Raw genomic sequence first — 16,746 nt, 5'->3', positions numbered from 1 at the left:
ATCCCTTCAGGGAACTTGGAGTGTGAGCTGTATGTGGAGCTGCTGTGCTGAGGTACGCGGACCCTGCTACCGAAGTTTGAAGAGTCCTAACCTGGAGCATTTCTCCTGAAAAGTTTATGTTCTTCTTGACAGCCTAGAGTTTCACAAGGACCAGCAGCATGTCTGCTGCCTCTGCTCAGTCTGAAAAGCCAGGCTGGTTGTTTAGCCTCTTCAGTGCTTGCTTGGGCTGATCTGGTTTTAGATCTTACTTAAAGCTATTTTATACCAGCCAACCTTTCCCAGTTTGGCATGGCAAGTGACAGTGAGTCACTGAGCTTTTTTCCCCAGTGATTAATCAGTTCTCTGCCTCTCATTTTATGTTGGAATGTAACTTCAAGCATTTCCTCTCTTGGTTAAGAGGAGGTGAACTCATCACATAAACAATATACAGTTTTGTTTGCTTGAGTGTATAACTATTAAAAGAAATATGACTAAACTCTGGGAGCAGAGAGTTAATCACTTTTTCCTCATGCTTTGTGTATCTGTCTCTTCTGGTAGTCATTAAAAAAGGACATCAGTCCCCCACTAAGTACCACACCAGATGCTACTTATTCTAAATGAGAACTGAAAGAACTGTCATGAAAGGAAAATTCACATCTTTAAAGTGTACAATGAAAGCCATTTGCAGTCATGTAGGGAAATACTGGTTTAGAATTACTATTAGTGAAGTTTCACAGGGATGCAGAATATGGTGACCTCCAAACATGAGTATGTTTGTTTTCCACAAGGTAAGGAATCAATACCTTAGGGCAGAATAATCTAATTCAAACTGGTGCTAGATGATGAGTCACTCCCCATCTTCTCTTTGCTTGAGAAGGTTAAGCTCCTTGCAGTGTTGTTAAATCATTTTGACCAAAGTGCTGTATGAGTTTCAAGGAGATACTCGACTCAAAATCATCACCTTCTTAAAAATGGTTACCTTCTGATGTTATGTCTCTCTGCTTTCATCTCTGACCACAACCATTTTCGGGCTGTTGAGATCTCTTCTGAGTTTGGAGAAAAAGACACAAAATGGTGTATATTTAAAGATCAGATATAAAATTTATATTATATTATAAATTTATATAAATTTTAACTTAGGTATGTCCAAAATTAATTTGCCTCTGAAGAAGCCTGTTTCTACCCCTTGATTATGAAGACAGCCTGAAGTGACTAGCTTCTACAAAGACAACAAATTTCCACTTGCTTGTATCGGATTAGGTGAAACATTCCCACAGGTTTGGCTGGGCTGCAGACTGAAGGTACTGATTCCATGGAATAATCTGATATTTTGGTCACTTAACCTGCAGGATTTCCCTCTTCCCAAGCTGGAAAAGAAATGAAGATTTACACCTGTTTAAAATATATTTTAGTGAAAGCACTATAGGTTTGTTTCAGTGAGCAGTGCTTGGTGGAACTCCTGGTCACTGGAAGGTCTTTGTGGCTCTGGGGTCTGTGTATTTGTTGTGCACCTTTGCTCAACCCTACAGTAAGAAGCCTTGTAGCGACTGCATGGCCCAGGATCCTGTTCTAAATCAAGGAAAGCTTTCTTAGCTGGCAATTTCTCCCCCCCCACCCCAGTTCTCCCAAGTATAACTTCAAGAAAAATCAGAGGCCTCTTTGTACTTTTGTTGTTCAGCAAGTTTGTTGTGGCTTAGTGCTCTAGCACATAAATGATGAGTAGTAGTTTTATTGCATTTTGGGGTTTTGTTTGCTGGGGTGGGATTTTTTTTGCTTGTTTTGTTTTAACCACCAACATATTTCTCCAATATTAAGAAAAGCCTGGGACATATATAGGCACAGATAATACTGGATTTCTCAAGCTCACTTGAGTACTAGAAAGACTTGCTTATATCTAATGGAGCAATGGAATTTGAATTCAGTAGTTTCAGTCTCACTAAGGTTGGAAGAGACCTCAAAGATCATTGAGTCCAACCTGTCACCACAGACCTCATGACTAGAGTAGGTAGGACACTCCTGCCCACTGCAGGCTTGAACTCAAGACCTTCCCATTAAGGGTCTTATGCACTACCAACTGAGCCACCAGAGGCCCCAGTTTGGAATAATATTATCCTTTCCCAAGCCACTGGGAAAGTATTATGACAAGATGTTTGTAGATATGAAGACATCTACAACAAACAATGAAAGAACACTGACCATAATGTGTTTTTACCAGTCAGTATATATTTGCCAGAGTACACCTAAAGCTAGAAGTTCTTTCATCTTCTCCAGTGAGCCTAGGAAATAAATTCAGTTTAAGCAAACAAACATTTCCCTGCTGAGAAGTCTGGGCAGTGCCTGTCAGAAAGGACATTCTAATTTATTGGTCACTGAGAAGTTGGCTGGCCTTAGCTAACCAACAATGTTCTCTTCTGCAGTTGCTCACCATACAAGGTATACTCAAATCATCTTCACTGCTGCTGGTAGCATTTTTATAGTTCTGGCTTCTGAGAGCAGTCAGTGCTGGGCAGTCCCTGTTTTGCCTTTTTTGCTTTGATGAAAGTGGAAGATTTCCCAGTTTGTACGTCTGTCTCTGATTTATAACGCTGATGATAAAATTGACCAGTGAAGCTGCTGCAGAACTACTTCTAGTTATGGATTGCAACATGCTTTTTCTCTTTATTTTTGTAAAATAGGCAATGCTGATCAAATCTAAAATCTTGCTTCTGGATGACAGGAGATCACAGAGCATCGTGCTGGATGATAGAGGCATGCTGTGGCCTGCCTGCAGAGCACAGTCAAATTTGCCTGAGGGGGTGCTGGAGTGGGGGCCATATGACCCTGGAGAGAGGAGAGCCAGCAGCACTCTAAGATTTGCTTTATCATCCTCTTCCCTTTCATCATTATCTGAAGCACTTCTTTTTCTCAGCAAATCCATTCACTTTGGGTTGCTATTCCTTTGCCAAAATGGGGAAAACTTCCTGCATATTGGTAGTGCATTGTGACGTGCTAGATCATGGATATTTTAACTGATCTCTCTTTAGAGCTGTAGGTTGTGATCCTGTTACGGTATTAAACGGTTAAGAGGAATGATAACACTATGTCGGTGTTGGAAAACCTCAGGAGAGGTATGATCCAATTCATGCAGACTCTAGTAACTGTTGCTTGATAAAATAGCAGTGCTTTGAAAATACTCTCCTTTTTAAATGAAGATGACTGAAGAGTAAGAGAGGAGGAGGTCCAGGTAGGTGCACCTGCCTTTGCTGTCTGCCCCTCCATGTAGGCTTAATTATTGATTGCTGATTTTATTACTAAGTTTGTGCTGAAGACACTAGTGGCTGCCTATGTGGCTTTCCATGATGTACAAGGGGCAAGGACATGCTCCTTGCAAGCAAAAAAAAATACTCCTGGTCCTTCCAAAGAAGTTCCCAGGATCATCTTCTGCTCAAATTAAGAACAAATGAGCTTGGGGTATTTCAGTGGTGTTTTATTTGATGTTGTGATTTAGTTTCACTCCATCTCTGGAGATTCAGAAGCTTCCAGGGCTTCTCTGTGTCAAGCCTTTCATGTTTCGGCCTCCATTTCTTACCCTGTTGCTGTAACACTGGGATCTTGTACATTTGGAGCATGGACCTGTGGTGGTCCTCAGGCTCAGGAAAAGGGACAGTATGAGAGCATTTGAGACTCATGTTTGTGGGATGTGCCTCCTGAGCAGCAGCACTGAAGACACTTGCAAGGTTATTTTTGTGTATGTGCTTGCAGCACACAACCCTGGTCTCATGCCCTCTGGCTGGCTTCAGACGAGTGAGGAGGAGATGAGCAAAGAAGGAACAAAAAATTGTTATTTTGTTAGCTTTTGTAATTTAATCCTTTCACCCTGATTCACTATTTGCATCGTTACCAAAACCAGGCCAGTGCTTTTAGTATGGGCAGCTCTTTAACTTAAAAGCCAAACCTGTTCTGCTTCTTTGTAGAAGGAGGCTTTCACCAAATAAGATTTGTTTGAGAATGTGGCAAAATGTGGCTAGTCACAGGCTGTGCAGCCCACTTTGACCTGCTGTAGTGCTCCTCCAGCTTAGTGGGCCACTGGGTGTAGCTAACATGAAGTGTCCACACTGGGTGCAGCAAGTGCCAGAACAGTTGGAGACACCAGCTCCAGCTAATTTGAGGCTGTTTGCTCCTCCTGGATTTCCTGCAGGGTGTGCTCTACCTTTGTGGCAGGGGAGCAGAAGATGCCCAGAACTAAGTCGTGTACGAATATCCTGGCTTTTGTAATGCAGACTGCAGTCTGAGGGTTTTCCTGTATGGTGGTGTTTCTAGTGCATTTGGAGCAGGTGGGGAAAGTGTTGGCTTAAAAGATGTCCCCCAGAAGGAAAATTAGAGAGGGTCCTGGGGAGGACTGTGAGTGCAGCAGCACTGGTGCCTGCTGCTCTCAGAGAAATGAAAGACATGACTTAACTTGCTCTTCTGTTTCTTCTTTTCCTACTTTCAGCTGTGTTTTTTCTGGTCAAGCTTAGTAATAGTTCTTCTATTAATGTATTTCCCCAAGCCCATGTTTGGGTGTTGTCATTCCTGAGATCAGCAGTTCCAAGAGTTTGTAATCATGCTAGCTGGAATGCTGTGTAGTGCTGCTGGTTTGATGTTTGTTTGGTTGGTTTTTGGTTTTGTACTGTTGCGTGATTCTCTTTCCCTTTATACCAAGCAGATATTACTAAGCTCTGCAAAAGCTCTAATATCTTAAGGACATGGAGATAGCTATCTTCCTCCATCTTCCACTCTTCCACCTTTCTTTTGTCTTGATGTCATGGATGTAGCTCTGTGATATGATTACTGAAGGAGGTCTAAGTAAGCCTGCAACACCTCCCCCCTACACCAAACTGGAACCCTCCTAACACTGTTTTCTTCGAACATGCAAACTCTGTCATCACTATCCTTAAGGGAGAACATCTGCTGTTGTTCTATCAGTTATCTCCTCCTTAAAGCTTTGCTTTCATCTTGGATGTGCTATCATATAGATGCCTTGTTTTCTTGGCATCTATATGTTCTATGTGATATGTCCTCAGGGTTTTGAAAAACTCTACATTCACCACCCTGTTTTTCATTGCTGTGCTCCTGTATCCATTTACTCTCTTATCTTGTGTTCTGTTTTGCTCAATGATCTTGCTTTTTTCCTCTCTGTTATGTGACCATCTCACAGTTTAGATGTGAAATCTGATGAGCCTTTCCTTATCTCCCTGCCCAATTTTATTTTCCCAGCAGAGTTTTGTAGATTCACTTTGGTTAATTGTGCTTGTGTTTGGCAAATGTTGTTGGCATGAACTCTAACACAGCTTCTTGAAGAATCTCACATCTTTTAATTCTTTGGCTGCTTTGAGCTTTTAACTAATTCATCACCCTCATTTTGGGAGCATAGAGCTTATCAAGAAGAACAAAAATTCATGATTCCTTGAGATATGCATCTGTGCACATCCTGTGGCTGGGTATAAAAAGCTGGGCTTGATCTTTGCTAATGCTAATCTAGTTTTTGAAGGCAGCCTGATATTTATTGACTGTCCAAACCCTAATGCTTACCTGTTGTGTGAGCTTGCTCAGCATCTCATTCTCAACATGAATTTTTGAATAACAGTAGCAGTTGCTTCTTTTTAGAGAATTGTATGCAGAGGTATTTTCCATTGTTTTCCAACATGCTATATTTTGCCAGCTTTCTTATTTCACTTTCTGAGGGGTTTGTTCTTTATTTTGAATAAATAAATGAAAAATACTTTTCCAGGGTGAAAACCTGGAAAGGTGAGGTAAGTCCTTTAAGGATTAAGCTCTGGTATACTTGTATATTTAGAATAAATCAAACCAGGTTGGAAGACACCTTCAAGATCATCGTGTCCAACCCATCAACCAATCCAACCCACCCAAACAACTAACCTGTGGCACCAAGCACCCCATCAAGTCTCCTCCTGAACACCTCCAATGATGGTGACTCCACCACCTCCCCGGGCAGCCCATTCCAATGGGCAAAGACTCTTTCAGTATAGAACGTCTTCCTGACATCCAACCTGAACCTCCCCTGGTGCAGCCTGAGACTGTGTCCTCTTGTTCTGGTACTGGGTGCCTGGGAGAAGAGACCATCATCTGCCTGTCTACAACCTCCCTTCAGGTAGTTGTGGAGAGTGATTAGGTCACCCCTGAGTCTCCTCTTTTCCAGGTTGAGCAACCCCAGCTCCCTCAGTCTCTCCTCACAGGGCTGTGTTCCAAACCCCTCACCAACTTCGCTGCCCTTCTCTGGACTCATTTCATCAAGTCAACATCCTTCCTAAACTGAGGGGCCCAGAACTGGACACAGGACTCAAGGTGTGGCCTAACCAGTGCAGTGTACAGGGGCAGAATGACCTCCCTGCTCCTGCTGGCCACACTGTTCTTAATGCAGGCCAGGATGCCATTGGCCCTCTTGGCTGCCTGGACACACTGCAGGCTCATGTTCAGCCTGCCATCAACCAGCACCCCCAGGTCCCTCTCTGCCTGGCTGCTCTCCAGCCACCCTGACCCCAGCCTGTAGCTCTGCATGGGGTTGTTGTGGCCAATGTGCAGAACCCGGCACTTGGATGTGTTAAGTTATGGAAGAAGAGGTATTGCCATCCATCCCTGCAAAGAGATGTAAATGACTTGCTTGTGCCTGGAAGGCTTTTTTAGGCAAGTATTTTAAAACAAAATCCACACTTTATGTTTGCTTCCAATGTAAGTACCATTTTTGTTGACTGCAGTGAGGACTAGGCACACTCCGAGTGCTGTCAAAAATGCTGTAGAATAAACCTCTTGGAGAACAACAATGAAAAAATAATTAATGTTGCATAATATTATATGCTATATATAATGTTGTTCAAATTCCCACTTCAAGATGTTAGTGTTTACTTTCCCACCTTTTCTTGCAGAGTACCATCAGGCTTTAAGATTTAACACTGCTGTTGTAACACTGGAAATGTTCTACTTGCCTTTGCAATGCCATAGAGCTGCTGGGATGTTTCCTCTTTAGCAATGGCAAAAGTAAAATATAGTCAGGTCTTGTGAATTACTTCTATATGGGGTGACTTCAACAGCTGTGTTGAATTTCCAAAAAAGCTTGAAACAGTTCAGGGGCACAGCCACCCGTGGAGATATTTAGTGTTCTTTGTTATGCTGCAGCGCCTAAACTTTTGTGCATGTGTGCCCCGTATGGTGTCCAGTACTAACAGCTTTGGGTTCCTGGGGACAGTATTAAAATAGAAATAACCTTGTGCCAGTATCCATTGTGTTCATCTGTGCTTGTGGTGGATGGGAGGATGATTAATCTAAACATTTCAACTGAATTGAAAGTTTTGTAATAGGTTTTTATGCAGGTAGATTCAGGCCCCATCACAACTTGATTCTTTACTAGTTCCCTGGCAGGATGGCATGCTCTTAGTTTTCTCGAAGTTATTTGGCCCCATGCATGTGAGGAAAGTATTCAGAATACACAGCTACTTGGAAAAGCTTAGTTACTCAACTGTGTTCAACAGAAGTTTTCTGCGGGTCACTGAAAGAAGATTCAAATCACGTCTAGTTCACGTTTGGAAAATAGGCTGTTGAATAATAGAGACACTTTACCTGGCAAGTACCCAAAGCTGAGCACAATTGGAGTTACTGTTTAGCCACTCCTGATGGCTGAAACTTTGTCAGACATGAAGGAATATTTTAGAAATTAATCTCTCGTGCTTGTCACTTAACACTGCTATCTTCCTAGACCTTCTTTTGCAAACAAGTAGTTTATCTTGGTTGTAATAATATAGTGTAATTAAGTGGATGAGTTTTTATTAATTAGCATTATACAGCTTTTAAATCAAATGTAATGGTGAAGAGCTTCCCAAGGACTAGCCATGCTGAAGATTGTTGTGTTTTCATACAGCATTCTAAACAGATAAGAGGATGTAAAAAGATTAGCATAACTGGTGACTATTTCACTGCGTTACAATCCTATGATTTGAGTTGTCAGCTTTATCTGCATTTACAGGTGGATTTAATCCTGAATTTCACTCTTTAGCTCTGAGTTCTTGTAGATTTGGGAAGACAGTGCCCTCCACTTGTGCCTGTGGTGCTGCAAGTAGCCTTCTGGTCTTCCTGTAAGCTTTGGGTTTTTTTTTCCTGGGATCTATTTGCTGCTGGACTAACCAGGAGCAGGTGGTGAAGCTCTGCTGGCTTGTTTCCTAAGCCATTAAAAAGTTGTTCGCCCAAAGGACCATCTGAACTGAACCCCTCCGCTCCCTAACCTTAAATTACTGCTGTGCCCTACTTTTGCACAGCCAGGCAAGAACATGGGGTATCAAAGTACCTGCTGGTTAGGCTTGGCCTTAGGGCTTCCCTCAGTCTAACATATTCTACCTGTATAAATCCCATTTGGATATTTTCTGCCTTGGATTGGCCTTAGCTTCACTGAGAAAGCACAATTTCTACACAGAGCTGTGACATCAGGACAGCTGGGATCATTACTCCACGCATAGTTAACAATCATCCAGAATTTATGTGAGGCCTCAAGGGAAGGATTTGAAGTTTGATGAGCTCCTGGTGTGATGGACTTGTGGCTTGTCCTCCCTCCCCATCTCTCTCATCTCCTACTTTGATTTAAATTTGATCAACAACTGTCCTGCAGGCACTTTTAACCTTCCATTGAATTGGAAAATTAGAAAAAAGGAGGGTATCTTGGGTTATGTGCCAGCACAGTCCAATCTGTGAGGAAAAAAACTTAAACTCTCTCTTCCTGCTTCATTTGAGGAGTCATATTTTTAAATTCTGACAGCTGTTCCTAGAAGTAATAGTTATTCATCTCTGCTTATTGGGGATGCTATGTTTTCCTGTGCCAAAAAAGTCTTGTTCATATCTGGAATTTGCACTAAAAAAGGACAGTGCCTGACATTGCTGAAAATGTTAGTGATTTCCTGGCAATTGCAATACTAGAAGTTGCAAAGAACTAGGTGCTGGTACAGCAAGAGTTTAGACCAGCAGCCTAGAGGCAAGAGTGTATGTCTGTCAGGCAGCAGAAGTTGTCATGAAGGCATCCAGATGAATGTAAACTCAAGCACAGTCTGGTGCCATCAAGGTTACCAGCACAGGTCTGCTTTCATAGTAGCAGCTGTGCTGTTACTTTTATGGTGGAGGGCTGCTACTACACTATAAACCCTTCCTCTCTGCCAGCTTTGTGTCTGAGAGCTTCTTGCAGTCCTAAAAGTAAAGACAAAATAAGCATTGGTTCTAAAGAAGAGCTCTTATGTTGTTGTGGATGAGGCTCCATGTTGTGGAAGGATGGGAAGCATAACAACCATGTACCTTGGCTTGAACAACTCTACACCAGTTCTCTCTGTGGTCACTCCTTGGTCTTGCAGTTTTCCCTGGTTCTACAAAGTATGATTAGGCTCTTTTGGGGAGATCTTGGTGGTGGTAGTGATTGTATGGATCTCAGCAGTGAGTGTTCCTGTAAGCAGCTGCCCACTGCTCCCTTAAGTACATTGCCTACGCAGTAAGAGCAGCTTGCAGCAGGAACAAGGCAAGTGTGCAGTTTTTTTTTCCTTCAATAAAACAATGTAAAAACCCATTCATGATGCTTGCTGGGAGATGGTTTTAATATGTTCTTTTCTTCTTGATATACTTTTATTTTGCTACTACTTTGTGGCTGTGGAAAAAATACATTTTTGCCTGACTTATCAGTGCAGTAGCTGTATGGAAAATGATTTAAAGTTCTAATATATATTGGAAATCTAGCCATGCAGTGTGTGCTGCAGGAAAGAAATCCAGACAATTATTCATGGAAGCTGATCTAAACTTAAACCCACCACTATTGATATTTTAAACTGGTGTTTCAGGAATAAAGCAGTTAGTGAAATTCACATGCCCTGTGTCTTCAGGCATCTTGATTCGAACAGCCCCTGTGAACAGCCCTTTTTCTGTGGCTATCTCTGCTCCATCCCCACAGGGGATGGATCTATGCAGCATGCCATAAGAAATAATTTCATGCACCACTGCAGTCTCTTGAAACTAATTTAACGTCCTATTTTGTTGCAGTGCTGCTTTGTGGTAAGAGGCACAGCTTACAATCTGCCTCACATGCTCCTTTTTTTTTTGTGTTTGCTTTTTTATTTTGTTTTTAGTACTTGGCATTTAATTGTTCCTACCAGTAGTGCTGCTAATTGATGAGGTCTGGCTAAACAGGTAATCATTCTCTTTTTCCAGGTGGTTAATGGGGCTTCTGTTAGTATTACCAAGGACTAGCCAGGAGTGTTTGTTTACACACGTGAAGTTGTCCTCTAGGGTGCTCTAAAAGGAATGCAAAATGATGTTTTCCAGTATCTAACCACAGCCTATTTTACATAGGTTAGTCTTCAAATAATGCAGAGTGATTCAAAGGGTCAGGATCCTTGTGTTCTTACAAGGTTCTGGCACACTCTTGGTTTCTTTGCATTCTGTGAGTCAGCTGAACATATCACCAGCAGCTATATATCTGTCTGTCTAAATATAATCTTAATTTTTACTCCAGTATTAATTGAGTTGTTGCTAGCAATGTTTGCTGGGCCAAATTCTCCCTTCCGCCCCCCCCCCCCCCCCCATATTTATATCTTGGCTTTTTTTAAGATCTCACATGAGGATTTTCAGAACACTCTGCAGCTGGAGTCCTGACTTGTATTCAAATACGAACTGCTAATCACTTTGGAACAGATAAAAAGGAATGCTTAAGTGAGGCTTCAGTAGTAGGTGCTTAGCTTCAAAACTGAGTTGAGGAAAAACCTTCAGCTAGTACTAGCCTTGGAGGCACTCGGCGGGGCTGTGGGAGTGGACCAAAATACCCTTTTCCCCTGGCATGGAGCAGGGGTCTTTCACCAGCATGCTGTAGCTGACAGCTTGCTTTCAAGGAGCAGGCTTTCTAAAAGGAATATTTGTCATCTGGACTCTGTATTAAGAGACAATAAATTCTTCTGCCTTTGGAAAAGTCATGGCCTTAACTTTTACATGAATGATTAAACATGGTTCTCAGGAGCACAGTGTGGTGGGTACCATAAGAAATTGGACCACTTAGCAAGCATTGTAAAATCATCTTGGGGAACCTTTCTGTAGGCTGTCAAAGGTAACTGGGATGGTGAGCACCGCATGGGTGTCTGTGCAGCAGGCAGGGCTTGCTGTGGGTCTGTGGTGGGCAGGTGGGGCCTGACTGTGCTTCTAGGGTCTCTGGGCTTCCAAGGTTGTCTTGGGACAGTGGATGTGCTGGCTGGACCATCTTAAAACAACAGTCTATCCTACAGACCAGAATTTATCGTATTTTGGTAGTGTCTGAGATGAGGTATAATGCTGTAAAGTGATAGAAGCTTAGGGGAGGGAGGGTGGTTTTCCTCAGAAACCTTTAGAAGGCAACTGATCTACCTCATTTTGACAGACATCAATTATACAAGGGTAAGGTCAGTAATCTGAGCTGGAAAACAGGGTGAGAAGAAAATATCTGTTTGTACATTTGTGTGTTAACTCTTTTTAAGTCTGTGTGGCCAGTTCTCATCTTCAGTTACTTTGTTCCTTTCATAAAATCTTAGTTCAGTCATATGAGAAGACACAGAGTATCACTGGAAGAGAGCTAGAGATCCACAAACAAATAACAGTTAGCATAGTAATCAGGTTATAACACTTCTCAGAAATGAACAAGAATGTCTAAGAAGGGGGGGGGGGGGGAGGATGGGGGGAAGAATTGCACTATTTGTGCGTGTTCAGCTGTACTGTTTGGGATTTAGTACATGGAAAAATGCAAGAATTTAACTTGCTAAGGATTCAGCAAAGTGTCATCATCACTTCATCTTCAAATGTAAGAGAAACATTTTCTTACTCAAAGGAACAGTGGCCAGTTCACTAATTTTCTCCATCACTAGAGGGCTCAGATCACTTTCAGAACATAGCACATCTTTTGTGTTTAAACAGTCCTTCATCTCTGTGTAAGGTATGTGTGTTTATGTAGAATAGAATTAACCAGGTTGGAAAAGACCTTTGAGATGTACAGAAAGGGTGAGGCATGTTTCAGTCCTTCATGTGCTGAAGCATTTCTGCATGTCTGACTCATTTTTCTCTTGCTGTTAGGAAGTCCTATGCCAGCAGCTAAGGACATACCTGTGTTCTGCCCCTCAGAGGAAATCTCTGAGACAGTACCACATTTGTACAGTTCAGTCCAAATTAGGAAGCAGTAGGAAGCATTTATTTACTGAGAGGGTGATCTAACACTGGAACATGCTTCCTAGAGGGATAGTCAATGCCCTAAGCCTGTCAGTATTGAAGAGCCATTTGGACAGCGCTCTTAATACTATACTTTAACTTTTGGTCAGCCCTGAAGTGGTCAGGCAGTTACACTAGATGATCATTGTAGGTCCCTTCCAACTAAATTAGTCTATTCTATGCCATAATGTGAGATGCCACTCTGGGAGAGGGTGATCCATTAATGACTAGTCAGGTTTCCAGAGTTCTTGATAAGATGGGATTTGTGTCCTAAGCAACAGCACTGCAATATTGCTATCAAGGTCTTTTGCACTGAGTAGTACTCACATGTTCACCCCAATGCATTTCTGTCCTGTAGAGGTGTTCTATTTGGTGCATTCCTGGTTTCATTTTGCCTGGAATATTTGCAAGGCAGAGAACTAATGATTACACCCTAGGCAGGCATACCTCAGGGTATCGCAAAGGATGTCAGGAGTCCATGTTTCTTGTCTAAATGTTGCATGCAGCCCAGCAGTGAGAAATGTAAGAATCCAAGAGAAGACATCTACCTTGCAGCTGCTTTTTTTAATTATTATTTTTTTTTAGTTGTATTTAAAGACTTATGCTCAGGAAACATTGCATCTGCTGTGTATGCCAGAGGCCTCTGAGAGGTTAAAGTGAGCTGCTGGGGAGAGGAAAATAGGAATGGACTGCATCTATCTCAGCTTGCATGGGAATGGCTGAAAATGCCTTATGCTTGAAATAGGAACAGGAATGAGCTCTCAGCAAAAGTAGCATAGATATGGCTCAAGTCCCTTAATAGAAGAGGTCTTCTTTCATAGTCCTAGTGCTAGAAAAAGAAGGAAGGGGTCTTTGATATATTCTTTATATGAATTCTTTGATTATGGCTACAATATTCATGAAACAATGGGTGCAGTTCAGCTCAGGGGAACATGGGAGCCTGGGTGACCACTCTGCACTTTATTCAGGCTTTGTTAAACTGTGATGTTCAGTCTGCATGCAAGTTTTCCCTTGTGGCAGTTTGTATGAGTGTGCAGGCTTACTTAGCTGTTAAATCTCTAGCAAAACACGTTCCTTGGGAAGACTAAAATCTTGATGGTAGCATCACTTTCAAGACTCTTGTGTTCTTAGACAACGAATCTAAAAGAAATGGATGAATCAGCAGTTGTTACAAATATCTTTAGTACTTCATAGAATTTGAATGATGATTACATGTGTCATAAATGATACCAAGGTATTTTGTTGTGGTGCTGAACTAAATCAGCAGTTTTATGTATAAGTTTTTTCATGTCAGTTCCTTATTTCCTATCTGGAATATTGCTTGACCAGGGCCAAAGTTCTTTTTATTTTTCATAATATTCTCGTTGGCAAGAAAACATGTAGTGTTTGGGGTAGATGGGTAGAGGAGGAAAATGAAGATGTGCTGTTAATCAGAAACACACAGTTGCTTACTTTATTAGGTGGGAAGTGGATCAAAAGCTCAGTTCTACATCGAAGCTCATGAAAGTAGAAAAAGTATTGCAAACTCACAGCTGTATTCTGTCTCTGTCTAGGCTTTGTGCTCTTAGCTCACAGTCCCAAGGTGCACTTTATTGGATAGGAGAGAGAGGCTCCTGCCCCAGTGAAGCTCAATCCTTCTTTCCTTTTTCTTCACTGGGCAGCTATCTGAAAACTAGTTGCCAGCTTTAAATGAGACCCTGAGTTCATTCTTTGCTACACTGTTGGGAAAATATTTGTTGGATTTGATGACCAAAATGCAAGCAGTGTTCTCTTGAGACAATGATGAAGTTGGTCTGAATTTGTAATTGATTCCCAGGAAGGAATTTCTCCAAGTTTGGAGTGACTGCCATTTGTAGCACTAGGAAGTGAAAAGAAAAAGCAACAAATTATTTATTTATCATTGCCCTTGGTTTGTTGTGAGTATTTAAGTAGCTAAACTGCAGCCCGCCGAGCTTGTGTTTAGCTACTCGAGTTGTGCTAGTGAGTCTGTTGAGGGGGCTTGTTCTGACAGTGTGTCATCCCCAAAGTACACAGCGTATTCCCAGGTAAAATTGCAAAGCAGTATCTGCCTTCAGATCACAGTATAAAGGTACATGTTTTGCAGTGCTGTACTCATCTTGCATTCTGTCTGGTGGAGAAATTGGGATAACCATTTCATTTCGTTGTACCAAAGAAGCAGGTAGTTATTTTTGTCCTGTAGTCTGAACTCTGGAAGGCCCTGTGAGGAACAACTTTCCCAGTGATACCTGGCCAGTGCCTTGCCGTGAATGAATTTAGAATTACAACCTTCTTTTTGAGGAACAGTACCCTATACTTCTAGATTTTGTAGTTGTTCTTGGTGCTTTCTCTAACATTTAGTGATGCAGTTTCAGTAATCTCTTTGCTCTGATAAGCCCAGTGGATTGATTGCAAGGTTTTTCTGTCAGTAGATCTTGGTAGCTTCAGAAAATGTTTTTCATCTTGCTTTTGATTCAGGAGAGACAAACAAAAGTACAGATATCTATATTTTTACCTGAGTATAATGAAGAGAAGCTTTGCTACTTTGCAGAGTCAAAGAAGCTGTATCTTAAATTACTCTTCCATCATTCCATAACTGTTAGGGATTAGACATCAATGATTTTGTGGCTTCATGCCCCAGAACTGATAACTTCTGTTCTAGGTGAGGACGAGACACTCATTGTAGCAGATTTTGTAGCCTGAATGGTTTTTAACTCGGTCAGGATGTTTTTGTGCTCTTTCAGCATTGTTTTGCTTACAGAAAATAAGGCATGTTTTAAGTTTGCCAAACATTGGCTTTTTCTGAAGTTGTGCTTGTTATTAAAGTGACTGTAAAGTAGGAAAGATTTTGTTGAATGGTTTTATATTATGGTGCACAGCAAGTGGTACATTGAGAAACTGGTTCATTTTGTCTACTGTTAAGTCTATATTTGAGATGTTAACTAGTTTGGAATAGTCCTTCCTTTCACCCTCCTACTAGCTGTTATTCATAGCAGAGAGCAGCACTCAGAAACTTGTTTGAAAATTTGTTATCCCTCAGGTGTTTTTTCACACTACTGCATATTCCATCATCAATTTTTTTGTTGGTATTTTTGTAAAGTTAATAGTATACTATTAACTCAACTATAGCTATCTATAGTTGAGAACCCTGCTTTGTATTTCTGAATATAATCACCCTGCGCTGATTTGAACAAATTATGCCAGAGTATTCAAGCAAGAGAGTCAAAGTTGGGAAAAGACTTCTGAATGCATATAAATTTCTTTTGTTGAAGCAAAGAGCGGGGGAGTGGATCTCTGACTCAGCTCCCCTCTCTCTGCTGACAAACTGTGAGCTTGCAGCTGGGAAAGTGCGATGGGAGGTAAAAATGAAGGCTAAAGTCATTGTGTATATGGAGCCATGCCAGAATCTGTGAGGAAAATCCACCCAAGATAATGTCAAAGGATTGCCAAAAAAAGCGAGAGGTGGAGAAGGAGTGAGAAAAGATGACATTTCAAGAATATCAGCGTGGTTACCCGTGATGGAAGTATTGGAATGGACAGTGAGAACAGAGTGGTATTTCTGAGACTTGAGTTAAGATGAAGTAATTTGCTTGGTTAGAACCAGCTCACAAAAATGCCAAGTGAGGGTTAGAAACAGTAAGCAAGAAGTATATTAGAGAGGAGTGGAAATGGAAGACCAAAGTACAGTTGAAGGTCAGGTGCTTTAAAATGAGACTGACTGAATCACCCTTGCGTTCTAAGTGGAGAGACTAAAAAAGGCCAAAAGCATCTAAAAGGAAATGCAAGGAAAGGGTAAAGAAGGGAGAGAAAATAGAAGTTGCAGTGGGATTAGTAAGCACCACGAGCAGCCTCAGAAGTCAGGAGTCTGCACCTCTCTCAACAGAGGTGGGGAGGAGCAAGAGAAGGGAAGAAAAGGGGCAGGCTAAGAGGTGAGATGACTCATACCTTGTTCAGTTTGTAGGGGAAGTTAGGAGATTCTTTGTGAGGACTTAGCACCGCAGGTAGCCTGTCTGTATTGCTGGCACTTACACATTTGTCTTGCACTCCTGTACCACGGTCCCCAATCCTCCCTAAAACTATGCTGCTTTATAGCACTTCCTGTGTTATGTTTTATTGTTTTAAAATGACACTTACTGATGTAATGGATTGCCTCTACAATTTCCCTTCTCTTGGCCTATTTGATGAACAGACACTCCAGTTCTGCTGTCATTTGTTCAAGATGAGAGGAGGGGAGATGTCTTGTGCTGCTGACGTTTTTGTACTCAGTAGACTTTGTCCTTTACATTAATGCATCAGAGTATCATGACCTGGTCTACTCTCAAGAAGCGAATGCAAATGAATGTGAGGAACAGGGCAGGATGTCATAGAATAAAAATGATGCATTTTCTTTGTTATTATATTTAATGGTGTTCTTGCATGAAAAGGAGAATATTCTGGGTTTGACTGAGACAAACATCATGTACCACAGTTGAGTTGCTTGCTAGTGGAGTTGCTGTTTTCTCTTTCCTGCTGGTATTTTTTCTGTCTCTAATGCTCACAGCTATATTCCCA

General features: G+C 41.6%; 1 long non-coding RNA gene across 1 annotated transcript in view; it reads left to right on the top strand.

Moving 5' to 3' along the window:
• The window catches only part of LOC137448083 (uncharacterized), a 186,284-nt gene that overhangs the window by 71,795 nt on the left and 97,743 nt on the right, over positions 1-16,746 (top strand). The gene's annotated exons all lie outside the window — the stretch shown is intronic.

The sequence above is a fragment of the Melanerpes formicivorus genome, unplaced genomic scaffold (genome assembly GCF_026170545.1).
Source record: "Melanerpes formicivorus ecotype bairdi unplaced genomic scaffold, bMelFor1.0.p_v2 SCAF_22, whole genome shotgun sequence".
NCBI lineage: Eukaryota > Metazoa > Chordata > Aves > Piciformes > Picidae > Melanerpes > Melanerpes formicivorus.
The sequence above is the reverse complement of the archived record's forward strand: the minus strand, read 5'-3'. Positions and strand labels throughout refer to the sequence as shown.